General features: G+C 34.3%; 1 protein-coding gene across 11 annotated transcripts in view; it reads right to left on the bottom strand.

Annotated features, from left to right (window-relative positions):
* ZMYND11 (zinc finger MYND-type containing 11) overlaps window positions 1–21,421 on the bottom strand; it is a 141,611-nt gene that overhangs the window by 89,635 nt on the left and 30,555 nt on the right. Inside the window, exon 1 of one of the 11 annotated variants that reach the window (XM_016426279.2) lies at window positions 13,543–15,171. The exons of the other annotated variants lie outside the window; for them this stretch is intronic. The gene's annotated coding sequence lies outside the window, so the exon portion shown is untranslated. Of the gene's footprint in view, window positions 1–13,542; window positions 15,172–21,421 lie in introns of those variants that run through there. 11 annotated transcript variants of the gene reach the window in all.

Raw genomic sequence — 21,421 nt, 5'->3', positions numbered from 1 at the left:
AGCAGGAAAAAAATCAGAACAATTTTGTATTAAGAAATAACAGGGGTTGATCAGTAGAAGCGATTTAGGAACACAACATATAGAAACAAATGAGCATGCTGGCCTACTGTTTGATAAACCCAAAGATCCCAGCTATTGAGGTGAGAATTCGCTACTTGACAAAAAGTGCTTGGAAAAATGGAAAGCAATATGGCAGAAACCAGGTATAGATAAAGATAAAATAAAATAAAATAAAATTAGGTATATAACTTAAACATGAAAAGTGATATAAGTGAAAGAAGCAAGATATTATTTGTCAGATATAGGGATACGGGAAGAATTCACTACCAACAAGAGATAGTCAAGAAGATCCTAGGAGGAAAAACGGGCATTTCTAATTTCATATTAAGAGGTTTTCCCTAAATGAAACCAATGCAGAAAGAAAAGTAGATAAATTGGGGGGGGAGGGGAGATCTTGCCACAAATTTTTCTATTAAAAGTCTCATTTCCGAGATATATAGAGAATTGATTCAAATACACAAGTATAAGAGTTATTCCTGGATTTATAAATGGTCAAAAGATATAAAAAGGTAATTTTCTGAAGAGGAAATTCAAGTTATCAATATATCAAAAACATGCTCTAAGTCATGAATTAGAGATATTCAAATTAAAGCAACTGAGGCTCCATCTCAAACCCACCAGATTGACAAAGATGACAAAAATGAAAAATGCCTGAGCAGCTGAGGGAAAACATTTTCATTAATGCATTGTTGGTGGAATTGTGAACTGGTCCAATTATTTTGGAAAGCAATTTGGAACTATGTCCCCAGTGTTTTTAACTGGGCATACTTTTTGAACCTATGATACCACTACTAAGTCTATACTCCAAAAGACATCAGTGAGAGAGGAAAAGAGACAATCATAATAAGTGTTATCCACCTTTAAGGTAACATGGGGTTCATTAGTATGGGGAGGGCAGTGGATAGGGACAACAGGTAGTAGGACATCAGGATCTGGAAAATCAAAGGTTGTATCCTCTGATTCCTGTGCCCCAGCCCCCCTCCCCCCAGACACCATCATTGTGTTTGGGATATTCCTTGGGCACCCCCCTGAAGGGCACCTCGACTATTTTTTGGACAAGCTCCATTTCTTATATTTTGTTGTTGGGTATTATATTATCATTATAATTTTCTTCATTTTGAGCATTGTCATTATTTCCCCAATTCCTATTTCTATAATTCTGGTTTCTAAAGTTTTTATTTCTAACTGTTTATTTTTTTTAATGATGTATAATAAATTTATTTTTTTGTGTGTTTATTTTTTTTTAATTTTATAGTATTTTATTTGATCATTTCCATGCATTTTTCATTAAAGACAAGGATCATTTTCTTTTCCTCCCTCCCACCCCCCATGGCCGACGTGTGATTCCACTGGTATCATATGTGTTCTTGACTTGAACCCATTGCCATGTTGTTAATTTCTAACTGTTTATAGAAACTCTTTTTGTAGTAGTGGAAAATTGGGAAATGAGGAGGTACCCATCAAATAGGGGAACAGCTGAAGAAGTTATGTTATATGAAAATGATGGAATACTATTGGTGCTATAAGAAATGATGAAGTGGAATGTTTCAGAGAAACCTGGGAAGATGTATGAAGTGAGAGAGTGAAACGAGCAAAACCAGAACAATTTATACAATCAATTTAGTGCCTAACCAGGACTCTAGAGGATTCATGATAAAAAATGTGGGTAAAATATTTATTTAATTGTCAGTATTTTCAGTTTAACAAATGTATTTGAGGGGGCAGCTGGGTAGCTCAGTGGATTGAGAGCCAGGCCTAGAGATGGGAGGTCCTAGGTTCTAATTTGACCTCAGATACTTCCCAGTTGTGGGACCCTGGGCAAGTCACTTAACTCTCATTGCAGAGCCCTTGCCACTCTTCTGCCTTCAAGACAATACCACAGTATTAATTCTAAAATGGAAGTTAAGGGTTTAATATATATATACACATATATATTTATATTCCTAAAGGGGAAGGGACTACCCCTTTGCTTTTGTATCTGTAGCCTTGAATTTTAGCACAGTGCTTGGTTCATAGTAAAGACTAATTTTTTTTCATCTATTCAATAAACACTTATTGTTACATAAGCATATTGAAGTTTTAAATTTATTTAGTCAAAAATGAAATTAATATTTATTCTAATGACAGTGTGTGATGTGACAGCCAAGAACACTAATGCGATTCAGGGCTTCTTTAAGAGAGGCATAGCTACCAGGAAGTAATAACTCTGATAAACCTTGTCATACCACACGTTGAGAATTTTTGTTAGGTTCTCATTTCACTTTTTAGGAAGGGTGAGCCTTGAGTTTATATCATAGAGATTTAGTCAAAGAAACACAGAATGTTTAGCCTGGTAAAGAGGAGATTCAAGGGGAACATGAAGTTTGCAAATATTTGAAGATCAGTCATGTGGAAAAGAAATTACATCTTTATTGCTTACTACCTGAGGACAGAATTCAAAGCAATAGATAGAAGTGATGAAGAACAAATAAATTTAAACTTCCTAACAATTATAACTATGTAAAAGTTGAAAGTACTCCCTTAGGAGGTAGTAGAGTTTCTCTTATTTATGACTTCCTCTTGGAAGTCAAGGAAAAAATGATCATAAGGTAGTATATATGGTTAAAAGGATTCTTTTTTAGAACTAAGGTGAGGGAGATGGCCTCTGAGATTCCTTCCAACTCTGAGATTCCACAACTGTTACAAAGATCATCTACTAAAGAGTGGTTTCAATATGAGTAAGTTAGGTGACTCAGTGGTTAGAAAGGCCTGCCCTGGAGTCAGGAAGACTCATCTTCCAAATTTAAATCTGGCCTCAGACACTTACTATAGCTGTATGGTCCTGGGTAAATAATTTAAACCTGTTTGCCTCAGTTTCCCCATCTATAAAATGAGCTGGCACTCATATAATGACATAAAATGACAAGCCATTCCAGTATCTTTATCCAGAAAACTTCAAAAGGGGTAGTGAAAAGTCAGACATGACTAAAAAATGAAAACAACAAAAGTTGCAAGATGCACTATTAGTGGAAGGATTTCCACAATGAAAGCATCACAGACCCATAAATTTAAGTAAATGTTAGTAAGGTGCAGCTTCCCCTACCTTGGAAAACTGAGATAGCCCTGAAAATACTTAGACTCATCCCAAATGAAGGTTTCCTTATATTTTTTACAAGATGCTTTATCTTATTGTTTTAAGACTATAAACTGTCAAATGCAAGACAAAGTCAGAATATCATTCATTATTATTGATTCATAATATGATATTTTTCTTTGGAGAGATACATTTAAAAAGTTCATTTTACTCATGTGATTTTTATTATAGCAAAGGGCAAAATTTTTCTCTCATGGAATATATATACACAAGAAATTCTAATGTCAACTATCAGAAATTTTGATTTTGTTTAAAAAACTTAATTTTTAAACATGGAAATGGGTTCTGATCAAGGACACATGTTATACCCAGTGGAAATTGACCAAATAAAAAAATGTTAAAAAAACAAAACAAAAATAAAACTTAATTTTCAGACAACTTTTCAAAGCAAGGTACAACTATATTTACCTTTCATACCAAAATGGAGACTATAAATAAAATCAAGTCATTTGTATTTCCTTTTTATAATCTTAAAAAATCTTTAAATCTTTAAAATTTAAGTAGTCCAACCTGAGGCAGATCTCTAGAAACATTTCAGAGGTACAGTCAAATTGTTTACCCACCTTGTGTGTGGATTATAATGTAAAATGTGCAAGACTAAAATCCAGCGAGAAAGGTTTAATATGAGACGTATAAAAGACAATGTTAGATTTTAAATGATCATTCTACCTTACATTTTGTAACATTCCATTTTCCAAACTTGTAATTTTTCCTTATACCTTAAAAAAAACACATATCATTGTCTCTTAATCAATCAACTCTAGTGGCTCTCTATGGACTCTAGATTAATGCAAATTCTGTTTAGCTTTTGAAGTCCTTTATAACATTCCCTTCACTTGTATTTCCCTTCTGTGGTACTCTGCAGTCCAGTCAAACTCACTTTTCTGTTCATCACCCATGACTCACCAGGCTCTTGCCTGTCTTTACACCAGCCATTTGGAATAGTTGGGAAGCCCTCTCACTTTCACTTCAATGAATCCTTTTTATTCCTTTCACACATAGCTCAAACACCACCAAAGTGAAATCTTTCTCAATCTCAACTGCCAGTGCTCCCCCCTCTCAAACTACCTTCATTTTAACCACTTGTATTTGCTTTTCTTCATATTTATTCTGTTGTCTCCTCCTTCTAGAATGCAAGATACTTGCAACTAATGATAGTTTCATCTTTTCTGTATGCCTAGCACATTGCAAAGCATTTAATAAATATTTATAGAATGCCTTGTTTCCAGTTTCTCCCCTCTCTAACCTATCCCCTCCACATAGTTAGCAAAGGGATATTCTTGTTTACAGGAAAGAATCTGACCATATCACTCAACTCAGGTCCAGCAACTCCCTATTAACTCTAGGAGCAAATGTAAACTCTGGCATTTGATGTTCCTCCCAATCTGCCTCCTTACTTTTCAAGGCTTTTTACATATTACTACATGCATGCACACACACCTATAGTTTTGCCAAACTGGACAACCAGATTGTCCTCATATCCCATTTCCCTTCACTTTCTCCATGCCTTTATAAGAATTGATTCCCAAAGACTGAACATTTACTCTTCACAACCTACCACATACAATTTCAAACTTCCCTCAAAATTAAGCTCCAATACTATCTCCTACATTGTCTTTTCTGAACACTCAGATGCTACTAGTACTCATAAAATTGCTTTGTATTTTATGTACTTATCCATATCCATATCCAAGTCTCCAATAATAAAATATAAACTTTGAGAGGGTAGGGGATGTTTCCCTTATGTCTTTATCTCTACAGTCTAATACAACACTTGGCACACAGTTTAGCAAATATCTGTTGATTAATAACCTGTTTACAAATTCTACCAATTTTTCCCTTTAAGAACTCACTTTTTTCAAATCCAACTAAAATATTATGCTAAAATGCATCCGAGAGGGACAGACAAAAAGTTGGCCTTACAGTGAGGGTGACGTAGGTTTAATTTTGACTTCGGACATATAATGGTTAAATGATTCTGGATTAATCACTTAATTTTTTAGTGACTCAAGCTCAGGACCTAATCACATAAAAAAGGCTGGTAAGAAAGCATTAAACAATTTTAAACATCCATAAGAGTATATTAGGGAGCAAATTGCCCTAGTTGACCTTTAAAGTCAGGCCAAAATCAGACTGGATGAGGAACCTAGCTTCTAACCAGATGCAGCACAGGGGTATCAAACTTAAATAAAAACAAGGGGATATCAACAGTATCTAAGTATCAAAATGATTCCTGTGGTCAACAGACAGACTTAGAAAATAAAAAAACTTGACACTATTGAATTTTTGTTGTTAAATATTTCTCAATTTAAAAAAATGTTTCCCAATTATATTTTAATTAGACTCAGTAGCACTTGGGACCATTATGTTTGACATCTCTGGTACCCACACCTTGAAAAGGGTTGGAAGAGGGAAGTCTGGAGAAGCTTCATTGGGCTCAAAGACTGGATAACTGTAAAGGCAGCCACCATGGGAGATGGGCCAAGACTTCAGAAATGAGGGGTACTACTGAATACTACTGAATTCTCCATACCCCACAACAGTAATTTTTTTTCTTTTGAGGTTCTTTTTTGAAACTCTAAAGGTTGTTTCCTTATTTATCTTCAGTTTTTACTTTGTCTTTATAAACAAAGTGAACCTTGAACATTGCTTAGTGTGGAAGTACTGAGCACAAATAGAAGCAATTAAAGACTTTTTTTATCTGACCCTGCCACCCCACTTAGAAAGTCCTTTCTCAACTTGATTGGATTCTTTCAATGTTGAAATCCTGCCTTCTGCTGGAGGCCTTCCTTCAACTACTTGTGCTTTTCCCCTCTGATACATCTATTCTCTATTGGTCTTGAGTATATAGTTGTAGGAATAATGTCTGCGCTTAGCATGCAGCACTTTGTTTTAGCTTTGTAACCTGGGTGCCTAGCAGACTGCCAGGTACATAGTAAGTGCTCAATAAATGCTAGTTAACTGATAGGAGGAAGAGGAAGAGAGAGAGATAGTAAAGATGGGGTGAGAGGGAGAAGGGAGAGATTTATTCAACAAAGAGTTCTTCTGCTATAAATTTTGGCTTCTGAATAGGGCTTGGAGCCAAAAATGATAAGACAATTACAGATCCTTTGCTATAACCTCTCAGAATAAAGAAAATGCATTATGCCATTATACTGAAGAAATAAGCAATAGGGATGTGATAATACAGTGGATAGTGCTAGGCCTGGAAGACCCAGGTTCAAATCTGGCCTCTGATATTACCTAGCCATATGACCGTGGGCAAATCACTTAATCCCCAGCTGCCTAGCCCATACTGCTCTTCTAGTTTAGAATCAATACTTTTAATAAACAGGGGAAAAGCAAACTGAAGTGGCTGAAGAGCCTCCTGTCACTACTACATCTTTGTAACAATTAGTTGCAAAATTGTTCTCATCTGTTTTTACTGTGGCATTTTCCTCAGCTGGATTTGCAGATTCAGAACAAATAAAATATATATTATGCTATATTTTTCCTCAAGTATATGACAAACTAAAATATCAATCCTTTACTATCAAAGTTCCTCCATCACACAGGTATAACACCACTAAAATATTTAGCTATGTATATCTTTAACCAAAACATTCTGATACTTGCACTTTTAAAAAAAATTCCCTTTGGGAGTTAGCTATTCAACATGTTATATTATTCAATATTGTCTCCCACATCTCTTATTAAAACATATCAGCAGACAATGCTTCCCTTCTTTATAATCAAATCCTAAAAACTCATATGTTCTATTGTTTTAACAGAACTAATCACAATTTAGCTCAATCTCCTATTTGTTACCCTCTCTTTATGGTTTTATATACTTTTGTAAGTCTACATAGTGAGATACCTTTGTTCATTATCTAGTACTGCTAATAAATGAATATGCCTAGATAATTATGTCAGGCACAATACTATCACAGTAAATCTAAATTTCCTTTTGTTTTTTTGAGCCCATAAACCCACACATGATATACTTTAAAATTATATATTCTTGCTCTAAGTAGGCAAAAAACCTACACACACAACTGAACAAATTGCTTATATTTCCTAGAGAGCACTTTTTAAAATAACTTTTTCATTTTCTAGAAAGGAATTTTAATTGAGTTTAATTTAATTTAAAGCCTTTCAATGTAATTCGAATTCAAATCTATCTTCTCTGATAAGTGGGCACCTTTTGCCCACTGTTATCTTTTTCAGGTTTCAGAAAACTAGCTGTCTTTTATAAGTCAACATAACTTGTTCTAATTGCATAATATGAATATTGACTGTATATCTCAAGAAAAAAAGGTTTTGTTTCATAATATTCTTACAAATTATAAAGGTAAACCATGTGTAAAGGTGTAATACTTAGTGCTGAATATTAAGCTTTAGTAAACACCACTAGAAGTTCACTTTATTTTTAGGTCTTTTTAAAAACTGACTTAAGAGGCTGAAGCTACAATTATAAACTATGTTAATCCCAGATTTATGATCTAAATAATCCCATGTAAGCAATACTAAAGTACTCTACTTTTACCTGAGGTGGAGACTGAAATTGTGGCATATCATCTGCTTTGGGTCATGCTGCGGTTTCCAAATTCCTTACGGCTAATAATCTACTCTGGACATACTTTATTTGGGGAGTACAAAGTTAAGTAAGAAGACTCAAACAACTAGATAGTTTCATTTGCCTTCATTCCAGCTCATTACACTTCCAAAATTCCAATCCAATCAATCAACAAATTTATGAAGCACCCAATGTTTATGTTTACTTGTTTAGTTAGCCATTTAAGAACACATTAAATGTGATTAAGCTCACCATGAATTTTAGTAAAGTTAAAATTATTCATTTATATATCACTAAGCCATATACAAAAGTATATCTGAGAATAGTTAAAACAAGAAAATTGAAATCCTAAGAATCCACTTTTAGTTTATACCCAACAGATTATCTAGTGATTTGACACCAAGAGTCTGTGATCTGATGAGGCTGCAAAACAAATTTAGTGTGGTGTTTTTACTCTACATATAAAATGAATTTCCTTTTGATTATTTTTTTACTCTCAATTATACTATAAACTTAAAATTATAATAAAATCTTTTTTTTTTGTCTCTCGTGGAGTAAAAAATAAAATAATGTGATATATTCCACTAAAACTGAAGGTATTTGCCAAATGAGTTGTTTTATTTTTAATTATGGTTTCTAAAAAAAGTTAAGAAAATGTAAGATAATAATACCTTAAAGACTTTTTTCTCCATTTGTATATGTTTCTAGACATGTGACATTTTATAGTTTAACATGAACCTTATTAAGTAAATGTTAAAAGAATAGCTATTCAATTCTAAAAGTAAAATAAGAGATGGCTATCTTTATTTTAAAATTAGGTTCCTAATAATTCTCTTTTCCAGGCAATTGCTTTTAAAGTGGTACTCTTTATAGCATACTACTAAAATTATTTCACATCTTCTATCTCCTTAAACCCTTAATCTCCACCCTTGGCAAATAACTGCACCTGGCATTTCTATAATTGATGCTATATACTGACTATAGATTACCCACATTTTAATTTAACAAATGTTTGGTAAACACTTTCTCCTAAAAAAAGTTACCTTGTACTTTGTGGATTTTTATTTTTGTACTTGTATTTCTCTAATAGAATGTAAGTGCCTGAAGGATTTGAAAAAAACTATCTAATTTTAGACTTTGTACCCTACCTTAAAGAGCACAATTCTTTGGCATATGACTCACTTAATAAATTCTTGTTGACTATGTGTGAGAAAGTGATAAACCTGATACCAGTATGATAATGCTGCAGCAAACAACTCGATTCCTAAGTAAGAGGTAAATTCAAGACAGATCAAAATATACATTTTGGGGCATGATGAATGTGGGATTTTTGTTTTGTTTTGCTTGACTATGCATATTTGGTAAAAGTTTTTTCCCCTTTTTTTCAATTGAAGGTAGGCAGGATGGAGAGAAAAATAAATGCTTGTTAATGGAAAAAAATTAAAATGGGATATATCTCTTGCTTTCAAAGATCTTGCACTATATGATAAGAGTGGAATACACAGACCATTTGACAGGTTCCTCAGACAAACTCTAAAGTTAGAGAGCAAGAAAAGTATAGAAACAAAAAAGAACACCCCAGGCTGCATTTTAAAAATTATGTGGTACACTTTGAACATTTCCAAATTTTCCAAAGGTCCTGTAAATTCAGAGTGGGTATTAATTCCAAATGACAATTCACTCCATATTGCCTATCTTATGAGACTCTTCTCAACATCCTCTCATAGATTCATTATTACAGGACACCCAAACTGCAGTGGGCTTTATTCAAGTTCTCCTAACTGCATAAGGATATTGATGAACTATATAAATTATCTCCACCCCGCTCCCTCTCTCTCCATGAACTGACATAGTCTTTTATGATAATATTAGTCAACAACTAAATTATTAAGAACTACTTAATAAATGTGTTATGATATACTAGGGATATATATACATATATATGTGAAGAATGAAATAATCCCTAGTTGTAATGAGGTTCCACTCTAAAGGAAGAGATGTAATAAATACATATATGTAAGAGAGTAATTTAGACTAATATTATAGCCCCAGATGTGCTTATGAAGTAGAAATGATTTACTAAAGAAAAAAAGAAGGATAAATGGCAATAATAGACCAAATATATACAAGTCTGTGATGGAAGTGACAATCTTGCAAATGCTGAGATAATAATTCTCAAGATGCCTAAAGAAGTCAAAGGGGAAAAAAATTAAATCCCAAGTATTGTATTTACCTCTAAAATGTTACCAAAATAACATCAGTAACTATCAATATACCTAAAAGCTTAAATACGAAACTGATATAGTCCCTGCCTTCAAAGAACTTACATTCTATTGGGATAGAAGTGGATTAGAAAAGAAAATAGGTGACAGGTCAGCAAAAATAGTATGTATACAAAATATATATACATTTTGGGTTTGGAGTATGGGCACATTGTCAACTGGGGGGGGGGGGGAGGAAATCCAGAAAAGTTTCTTGAAGGAATTAGTATTTGAGATGAATTTTGTAGGAAGCTTAAATATTGCAAAGGAGGGAGGTAATAAGGAAGAACAGCTTTGGAAAAAGCACAAGAGATGGAATATAGTTTATAGGGAACAATAGGTAGGCAATTTGGTTGGAACATGGGGCAAATGAAGGAGAGAAATGTGTTCCACCTGGAAAGATAGGCTTGTAGCAGGAAAGACTTTATTTATCTATCTATCTATCTATCTATCTATCTATCTATCTATCTATCTATCTATCTATCTATCTATTTATTCATTTATTCAATACTGTGTATTGGCTCCAAGGCAGAAGAGTGGTAAGGGCTAGGCAATGGGGGTCAAGTGACTTGCCCAGGGTCACACAACTGGGAAGTGTCTGAGTCCAGATGTGAACCTAGGATCTTCCGTCTCTAGGCCTGGCTCTCAATCCATTGAACCACCCAGCTGCCTCCCAGAAAGGCTTTACATGTCTACAAAGGAGTTTGTATTTGTTACTAACCAACAAATGGCACCCACTAAATGTTTTTGAAAAGAGAAATGACATGTTAGCAATATCAGTTTGGTTACAGAAGTTGGAGTAGAGGAGTGAGCTAAGGTAGAGAGAACACTACTGCAACAATACAGATTAGATATGAGGACCTGGACTATGCATAATCTGAATGACTACATTTTCAGCTATATAAAATTATTTATGAGAATAATCTACACACATTACATACTTCATGAGAGTATAAGGGAACAGTGAGAACTTTTGCAAGAAAAAAAATCCACAGTATATACTACATCTTTATTTTTGTTGTTGTTGTAGATTATGTATGATTTTTTTGTGACTTCATTTGGGGTTTTCTTGGTGAAGATATTGGATGGTTTGCCATTTCCTTTTCCAGATCATTTTACAGAAGAGGAACTGAGGCAAACATAGTTAAGTGATTTGCGGTCACACAGTGATCAAATGTTAAAACATTTGTCTTTAGCCCTAGCACACACTCTATATTTATCCTGGCACTGCCCATCACAGCCTTAATCTCACACAAACTATCAAAGTTTACAATCTACTTCTGAGCTTAAAAATTTTTTTTATTAGATAAAGCAAAACTTTAAAGGCTCCCTTCAGCAAGTTTTCATACATGAATATTAAAAAATGTAGACTATCTTGGCAAAATGTGACTCTAGATAACCTTTTCTGACACTGATCCACTAACATCAAATGAGATATAAAACAGAGATATATATGCTTGCCAAAATTATTCATTACTGTAATGGGAGAAGTTTCAGTACACTGTCCAATTCAAAGAGAAATTCCCTATAGATAGTGATGTCCCATCAAATGATCTTACTTGCCTTTCATTATTACATTCATAAATATTTGGTGAATTGAACTCAATTTAGAGATGGAGGGCAGATGGATGTGAAGAAAAGCCAAATATGGGGAAAAAAAAGAGGATTTTTGTGCAACAGTGAGGGCCCAGCTGAGATCCATTCTCCCGTTCCACACATACCATATTTATTTGAAATAGGAAATAACCTTAAAAAATTCAAAGGTCAGAGTTTCTGATAATAAGATATTCACACTATTGTCTTTTAAGCGTTATCAAGGAAATAAAAATCAAGTACTTCAGTATACTTTGCTCATTTCAAAAATATGAAAATCACATACAAAGGCCACTAGTTATATAAGCTTTCTTTATTTGTTTAAACTCATATTTCAGCATACAAATGTTCAGGTCTTTTTCAGAAGAACCAGCTATTTTATTTATAAAAGGCTTTGAATTGATCAATTCTAAGTAAATGCAAAAAAAAATCTACATCTAATCTATTATAAAATAGTTTCTTTTTAAAGCAATGCAACTTAAACATCAGATCCCTTTGTAAATGGATCATTCTACATATAATACCATAGGAGAAGAATTAGAATGAGTTTTAAGCATGGCAATTTTGGGAGCCACAGGTATTTCCAGACATAAAGAAAACATTTTCCTACCTAAGCCCCTGAAAATTCCAAGCATCTATTTAAAAAAATGTTGCATTCAAAGTGATGAAAGAAATCAAAAATCAAAAACCTGAAATAATACATACCAGAGACAAATGAAAAATTAAGTGTAAATTGCCTATTTTATTTGTCTTTTAAATATAAGAGTAGATCTGATCTCAATCTATATCCCAAGAGATCTTTGAAAATAGGATAGATATCCATCTATGGAGGACATTCAAGTAAAAACCTACTTAAACACACAATGAAGCCAAATGAGTGGAAACTATCCTACTGGAAATTCAGTGGGATCTTCTGAGGGCAACTATGAAAAACAGTAGGGACAGGAAAGAAGTTGCATGTGATTTAGATTCATTTGAATATACTATATAAGCCTTTAAAATGCAAAGTCTTTTATCAGGTATTTTCCAAGTTAAAATGTTAACAGGTATTCTTAGTCATTGTTTTTTTTCTCTTCCATAATACTTGTCATTCAGATACTGTTAGTAACCATAATATATATATATATATATATATATATAACAGAAATGCTGAGGGTCAGTAAAGACCTCAGTTTTTGTCACAATGAATTCTAGCATGAAGAACATAAGATTGAATGAAAAAAGCAAGTCTAAAAGGAAAATAAAGTCAGAAATACAATTTACTTTATATAAAATAATTATTTATAGGCTTATAGTACAACTTGTTGACTAAATTATTTTAAAATATAAAACATCTGAGAACCTTAAAATAAGGAGAGTCATGTGCTAAATTATCTTTTAATATTATACATTAGTTCCATCAATCTTTGCAAAATGTTGTTTAAATCCATGGGTGATTATAATTTTCTAAGTCTGATATTAATTAACAAATCAACAACCATTTATCAAACCTTTAAAAAGTGTCAAGCACAATGTTAAGAAATATATATAAAGAAAGGCAAAAACAGTCCCTCCCCTCAGGGTGCTTACATTCTAATTGAAGAGAGATAACTTCCATTAGAATAGTGAAAATAAAGAGGGACATACAAGATACAAAGTAGATACAAGATACCCTTGTAGGGAAATAGTAATATATACAATCAACATTTCTATATTTATTGCCCATGAGTAAGGTTATGACATCTTTTCATCTCAATTCTAACAATAACACCTTAGCAGATGTCTTGCAAGATAATTTTATAGTCAACAAGATCTTCCCAGAATCACGTTATTTAACTTATAATGGAACAAAATGTTCCAATCTTTGCAGTAAAATATAGAACTACCCGAAGTACCAAACTCTTGGAATACCAAAGAATTTGCAATTTAGAAGGGAACTCACTGGACATTTCAACCCATACCTGAACGAAACTCCAATATAGCATAGCTCAACAAGGAGGTATCCAGCTTCCTCTAGAAGACTCACCCCCTTATCCATATCCTTAAACTGTGTTGTACAAAATCGAACACAGCTCTTCAGATAAGGTCATGAGGATAAGGTATGAGGACAATACAGTGTAACTATTCTATTACTTCTTTGTTCCTAGAAGGTATATTTCTTTTAACACAGCCTATGATCACATCAGGTTTTGTGGTTACCATATCACACTGATGACTCATAATGAAGTTGAACTGCAGTTGACCAATAACCTCATATCTTTTTCAAACTATTATCTAGCCCTGCCTTTTCATCTTCTGCTCCTTGTTAAGCTGATTTTTTAAAAAAAACTCAAGTTTAACATTTGGTATCTATCCTTACTAAATTCCATCTTACTGGATTCAGCCTAATTCTCTAATCTGCCAAAGTCTTTTTGAATCTTGTCATTTAGTTTTCCATAGTGGCATCTGCAAATCTAACATACCATGTATGCCTTTAACCAAGTAATTGATAAAATGTCAATTAGCACAAAGCCAAACACAATTTTCTGGAATGTTTCATAGGAGACCAACCTCTTACCATTCTCAGAAGACCTGGTTTCGAAAACTGTTTTAGACACATAATAGCTATACAATTTGGGGCAAGTTACCTGACCTCCCTGATTGTCTGATTTATAAAATAAGAGAACTGGACTCAATGAACTCAAAGGTCTCTTCCACTTTCTATGCTATTATCCTATATTGACATTGTACCATTAATTCTGAGTTTAAGCAATCTGACAACTTATGAATCTATTATCTAGTTTACATAGGTCCATCTTCTCCACAAGAACAACACTGACATGCTTTATAAAAAACTTCAAAAAAACCTAGTTAAGTAATAATTACAACACTCCTCTCATCTACCAGTTTGTAAGAATCAACAAAGGAAATAAGTTAGTCTGTAGTAATTCTTTAAGAAATCATATTAAATTTTTGTAATCACTGCTTCCCTTTCTAGACATTCACCAACTAGCTCTTTAACAATTTAGAATTTTCATTGGACTTGAAGTTCATTGAATTATAATTTGTTTTATTCCTTTCCTTTTTCTCAGAAAATGGATAAATTACTGTAAGTCTAATGCGGGAGTTACTAGGAATGCTTGTCAATATAGAAAAATTAATTTCTAATGATACTTTTTCCATTAACCAATATACTGAAGATACTACCACTTTCATTTTGCCCCATAAACCCAGCCCTTCATCCAGGACATTAACACATAGTTTCACTACTCCTACACTACCACCACCCATTTCAGTGTTTGCCTGGATTAGTCTAACATCCCCTAATTGATCACTCACAATCTAGGTCCTTTCACTTCCAATCTATGTTTAACACAAATGTAAGTAAAAGTATCCTTCAGCTTTAGCACAGGTCTTACTTACCAAGTCATTCTCCAGCTTAAAAATATTCTACGGTCCCCTCCAAGTATAAACTTTAACCTAGTAGCAAGATACTACTTTTTTACTTTATCACCAGAGACTTACCGAGTCTTCTAAGGAGAAGATTTCACAACGTATATCTGTCTCTACTCCTGTAGGTTCCAATGATTTTTGTTGCAAGAACAGCCAGGGTAATTTAAAATATGACATAATATTCTTATAGATTTATTAAGTGCTAGTGATAACTAGAAACAATGGTAAATTTACCCCTAAAGCTCCAAATTAAAATTTATATAACTATTAAATATAAAATTTTATTCCATCTACAATTAAAATGATAAATATTAAAAATCACAAATATTTTATGTGGGATATTCTGTAATAATTAAAAGTATCTCAGTTTAGGACCCCATATGCTTACTATAATCTTTAATATAGTATTAAGTTTATTTATAAATTTTATTGAATATAAAATTTTAATGAAATAAGATATAATTAGGACTGTGCTTAATTGAATATAGTAATCACATACAAATTAAATGTCAGTTTGGGTCAGCACATTTGAAAAAAAGTTTGCAGTCTTTGGCTTAATACCAGACACAGTCTTATATCTAGTTCTACACTGTCTGTTTTATACCTTTTGCCCAAATAATATTACTTCAAGGTATATATTCCACATATAAGAAAGGGAGAAGGCCCACACATATAAAATATTTATAATACCTAGTCATACTGGTTCCAAACTGGAAACTAGTAGGAATGGCAAAACAAATTATTGCCAACAAATATATTGTTGTATTATTGTACAATAAGAAATGACAAAGTGGACAATTTCAGAGACAAGTGGGAAGATTTCTCTAAACTTTTGTAGAGTGAATTGAAAGGAATGAGAACAGTTCATATAAATTTTAAAGAATGACAAATTACACTATACAGTTGTAGGCCAGTAAGTGTTAGAAAGCTTGAATCAAAGTCTTCCAGATTTTGAAGCTAACTCCCAACCCACTACACTATGCTGCCTCTCAATTCATAGAAACATTTTTGTTATAAATGGTCAATCACATCAGTTGATTAACTCATAATCTTTCAAAGTGAACATTAATGACAGTTCAACCAGAGATTCCATCTCCTCCTTCTTTCAGCCTCCTAGGATACGTTTTTTTCCCCCTAGGCCTGGTAATAACCCTTTAATTTTACATATGGAAAACCTGAGCCCTGGAGAGAGGAAATTACTTCTCCAAAATCATTAGTGATGTCTTTTGACTTGTGCATAAATTGGACTTAAGTGAGAGAGTTGCACAAAGTTGTCAACCTCACTCTCTTCCACAATCATCAAAGTGCAGTGGCAAGACAAGTTAGAATAACTGGGATGCAGTGAATGACATTGGCTTCATCAATGTCTAACCAAAGTACTCCACAATGCCTACTTCCACCTTTCATGGCTGTTAGAACAAATGGTTCTCATCTGCCCTTTCCACTGGGAAGGGTAGATCTATAGGTTACTCTCAACTTGGTTTTGCCAATTGTGAGTCTTTGGCTTAATTTTTTGCCAGGATGTGGCTACAGTATATGCTTCAGTTTCCTGGAGCCACAGGTGAGAGCTGGATTGCAGATGAACATCAAAGAAAACGAGCAGCCTAGAAAAGAGTACAAACCTATGCAATAAATATGAGGTAAGGGAGTTTGTCTCTAGCGTTCTGGCTTTAAATCCCTATATACTTTCCCTTAGATCAGGGATCTGCAAACTATCTCCTTAAGTTTCACCTAGGAATAATTTTAACATTTTAAAATACAATGAAACTTTACTTTAAAATGTTAAAAAAAAATTCTTAGCCAACAAGACTTATAAAAAAGAGGGTGAGAGCATTTGGCCATTGCATCATAAGTTGCTGACTTTTGCTCTAGATCAGGTATGGGGATGAATTAAGATGACCAAAGGGAAGTTCCTTCTATCTGCAATTCACACTTTACTGTGAAGTTACTAAACTCTATTATAACACTGTTCTGGTGCCTGAACTTTTTTTTTTTTAAAGTCCAAGTCAAAAAGCATTTATTAAGCAGCTCTGAAAACAGAATGCAAAAAGCTGGAATTCTGGTGAGATCTTTTTGGAACTAGACTGACTCTCAAAGTGTTAGTTAGATTCCTACCTGTATCATCTACAAACTTGGTTAGTATTCTATTCCTTATTGGAAGGAAATTACTTCTTCCCAGAATGAGCCTATTCTACTCACAGTCTTAAGAGATTTGCTTACATCACTGCATTATAAGACTTACCCAGGGAAATACAACCTATGTGTGAGGGCAAAACATGAAATCAAGTAAGCCAGCTTTCTATCCACTACCCCAAAATATCGCCCATATTAAAAATGAAATTACAGACATATCCAGTTTTAAAAACCATTATTTTGTATTCCTTGTGTATCTAAATGTTTCTGTTGATTGTTACTAGGTTTATTTAGAATAACCTTCAAAATAATTCATCAAGGATATATATGTATGACCAGAAATGGAGCTAGTACCTCAAGTAGTAAAAATGGATTTTCTCTAAGCTTTGATGATATTCATGAAATATTAAAAGCATGAGGAAAAGGCATCTAGTTGATTGGATAGAATTTCTATGGAGGATTTATAAGACACAGAAGAATTTCACAAGATTATAATTCATAATTTACAAAAGACAAGAATTTCACAAAATGATAATTCAGGATAATGATCTTCATCAGAGAAGAAAATATCCAAAGAATAATGAAATCATAAAATCCAGAATCATGCAAGCTGATTAAAAATATAGTATTTAACTATATTACCAAGAGTCGAAATTTCAAAGCAAATTACTTTAAATATATGCTGTCATCTTTTTTCTTTTTGACAAGTGTTGAAGTAATGAGTAACTGACTTTTCTGTCACTGATATTCCTTCATATATCCATTTAATAATGTATTCTCTGGCTTTTAAAGTTGACTCTTTCCTACACTTTCATGTCCTGTGCAATCCAATTTCATAAGTCTACCTGCTGTTTCTCACACATCTCCATCTCCTACTTCCATACTATTTCACTGGCTGTTCCCCATGCCTACTTTCCTTCTCTCCTCTTATTTCCTGGTTCCCCAGCTTCCTTCAAGACTCTCTCAAATCCTATCTTATGCATAAGTTTTTTCCAGGACTCTACTTTTTCCCAGTGCCTAGTTATTTCCTTCAAAGAATTCCTACTACTTCTAGCACCTACAATATATCACAAAGTGATCTCCTTGAGAGCATGTATCACATTTTTAGCCTTTGGCACATAATAAGCACTTACTAAGTACTTACAGACTATTCTATTACCATCCCATACCATGTTCTATTTCTATTAATCTTTTTTTCTGTCATAGCTAAACTCCTGGAAAATGCTGCCTATGTAACATTATTTCCACTTTTCCACAAACAAACAAAAACTCTAGTCTCTAATCTCAAGTTCACAATCTAATGGAAGAGACATGTAAATAACTATGTACAAACAATATTTCTAGGACACATTTGAAGCATTCAAAATAAAGAAGGCCATAGCATTAAGGATATTAGGGGGGAAATTTTAGGTGGTATTTTTAGTTAAGTTTTTGAAGAAAGCTGGAGAAACTGAGAGGAAGAAAGAAGAGAAGTTGTGAGAACCCATGGAAATGTATAGTGTAAAGAGGGAGGATGACTTGTTTCAGTAACAGGATGAAGGTCATAGAGTACGTGGGTGTGAGGTATAAGAAGACAGGAAAGGTTTGAGGGGTGAGGTTTTTAATAAGAGGATTTAATGTTTGATCCTGAAAATTATAGGGACCCACTGTGGTTAATTTAATAAGGAATAACCTGGTTAGACCTGTGTTGTAGGAAGATCAATTTGACAGTTTAGTAGAAAATGGACTGAAATGAGGAGAGCTTGAGTCAAAAAGATAATAATCCAGACATGAACTGATGATAAAGGGCTGCACTAAAGTGTAAGAGTGTTAGAGTAGGTAATGGGGCATAGGTGAGAGAGAGTCTATGAAGCTCAACTTGACAGAACTTGAAAGGACTTGGCAATAGATTTTGGGAGGTCAGAGTGAGGAGATAAGATGGCATCTGGGTTTTTTGCTAAAATCCTTCTCAGACTACTGTAGAGTCCATCATCCATGTTCTGCATCACAAATGCAGATATACCTCAGGGCACATTTGTGGGCCTTTTGTTTTTCTTTCTCTAATTTATATTTGCTCATCTCAGAAGCTCCCATAGATTCAATAATAATCTCTATTGGAGATGACACCCAAATTTACAAAATCCAGACATCTTGTCTCTCCTTAATTCCATTCTCACATTTCCAACTGCCTTACTGGACATCTCAAAATGAGAACAGGAGCCCCTAGGAAAGGGAAGACCTCTAGACCATGAATCTTGCTTCTAGACTAATCCTTACTACTATAAGAGCCTTCTAATTGGTCTCCTGACCCTCAATCTTTCTCCACTCCAGTCTATCTTCTACATAAGTTACAAAAATGATTTTCCTAATGTGAAGATCTGGTATCACTCTATTCAAGAAACTCCAGTGGTTCCTTATAAACTCCACTGCTTGGCATTTAAAGCTTGTCCAAACTATCTCTCCAATTTTATGTATTATAGCCCGTCATGTACTACTCTACAATCCAAACTGGCCTTATAGTCCTCACATATGATACTCCTAACACTTGATTTCATGCCTTTTCCCTTATTCCTTAAGCCTGGAATAAACTCCCTCACAACTTCCTCTTCAAATCCTTTAATTCCTTCAGGATTCAGCTCAAGCACTATCTTCTACATCGTCTTTCCTGACAACCGACAATAGAGGTAATCCTGCATTTCTGATGGATTGTGAAATTGGAACAAAAGTTCTACTAGGTATGACCAAGCTGTAAAGACTTGGTTTTGGAAAGAGTATGATCTTAGCAATAGACTGTATCTACAGCTTTATGAGGAATGTTAAAGTAAGATTTTTGCATAATATTTATGCTTTCCAAATCATTGTTGTTCCACTAGAAACTATGTTTGGATCATGTCTATGCTCAGGTTTAGATCTACAACAGCTTCATACAGAGTTGTGGGGGCTCTCCATATATCTATCACATTAAACTTAGCTAAAGTTCTATTCCTCTCCTTAATTTTTTAGATTTATCTAGTTCTGAGTGGGGAAAATTAAATGCCCTCATTACTATTTTATTACTTTTTCCTTTAAAAATCTGGATTCTTGGTGCATACAAGTCCAATAATGATAATGCTTCATCATTCACAGTACCTCCCCACTCTCCATAAGTACCCTGTTCATTCCTTCCAATTATAGCTGTTTTAGCTCCAACTCTGTCAGAGATCATGACTACTAACCCGTGCCTTCTCTGGATCAGCTTGAGACACATAGTATGTTCTGCTCTAGCCCCTCATCTTCACACTGTGTATTTCTTATTTTCAGTGTGTTTATTATAAACAACACATTTATCAAAAACTGGTTTTTGATCCTTTCTATTTTTCTTCTGGGGTGTATGGGGTGCTCAGGGAGGAGTAATATCTTTGGTATGGAGGGCTTGTCGTGCCCTCCTAGGGCAGCTCTCCAGTCTCTGACCCTCACCTGACACCCAGCTCTCACTTGTGGCTCTCAGTAACTGCTAGCATGCGGCAGCGGCCACACCCCGGGCAACGGCTTCGACAGGCCGGCTAAACCTTGTGAGGGTAGCCATCGGGTCGTCTTCGACCCCTGGTGAACTAGGGCCTTGCTCACCCAGCATGTGAAGACTGCTTCGGCTGAACAGATGGAAGAAACCAATAAGAAGGTTCAACGGCTGAGATGCGATACAGCAAAGCACTGTGGGGTGCTTAGGGCGTATTGGAGCACAAAAGACAACACGGCCATCCAATGCAGCTGAGGAAGTCTCCGGGTGTAACAACTTTTCATGCCAATGGACCCAGGCTTCCAATGTCTCTGTGCATCGACTTTTCCACTTAAATCTTCATGCACAAGTGTCTTTGTGCACAAAAACGCACAAAGACAATTGTCATCCTTGGTTACCGAGAGACTACTACTACTACTACATTTTTCTTCTCATGGATTCACCTCATTTATGGTCTATGCCAGTTACTAGCTGTGCATTTCCATCTACTACATTTCTCCTGTTTGTCCCATTCTTCCTTTTTTCCCGCCATGTGCCTTCTTAGATATTAAATTCCTTTTGACCAATCTCTCCAATTCATATCCCCCTCAAATCCTCCCTTATTTTCTCCCCTTGTCCTCTAAGTTCCAAATTGGCCCACCTTTTAAAAGGTCCCTTCTCTTCCCTTTTCAAATCTACCTTTCCAAAAACCCCTTATCCCCTCAACTGTGCTCTCCTACCTTTTGATGGATTCAATTCTAAAAATTCCTCATCTTCCTTATTCTAAGAGCCCCTCCATTATCCCCCTACCTCTTCATATG

Source organism: Monodelphis domestica, chromosome 5 (genome assembly GCF_027887165.1).
Source record: "Monodelphis domestica isolate mMonDom1 chromosome 5, mMonDom1.pri, whole genome shotgun sequence".
Taxonomy (NCBI): Eukaryota; Metazoa; Chordata; class Mammalia; order Didelphimorphia; family Didelphidae; genus Monodelphis; species Monodelphis domestica.
This window is presented reverse-complemented; position numbering and strand designations above follow the sequence as displayed.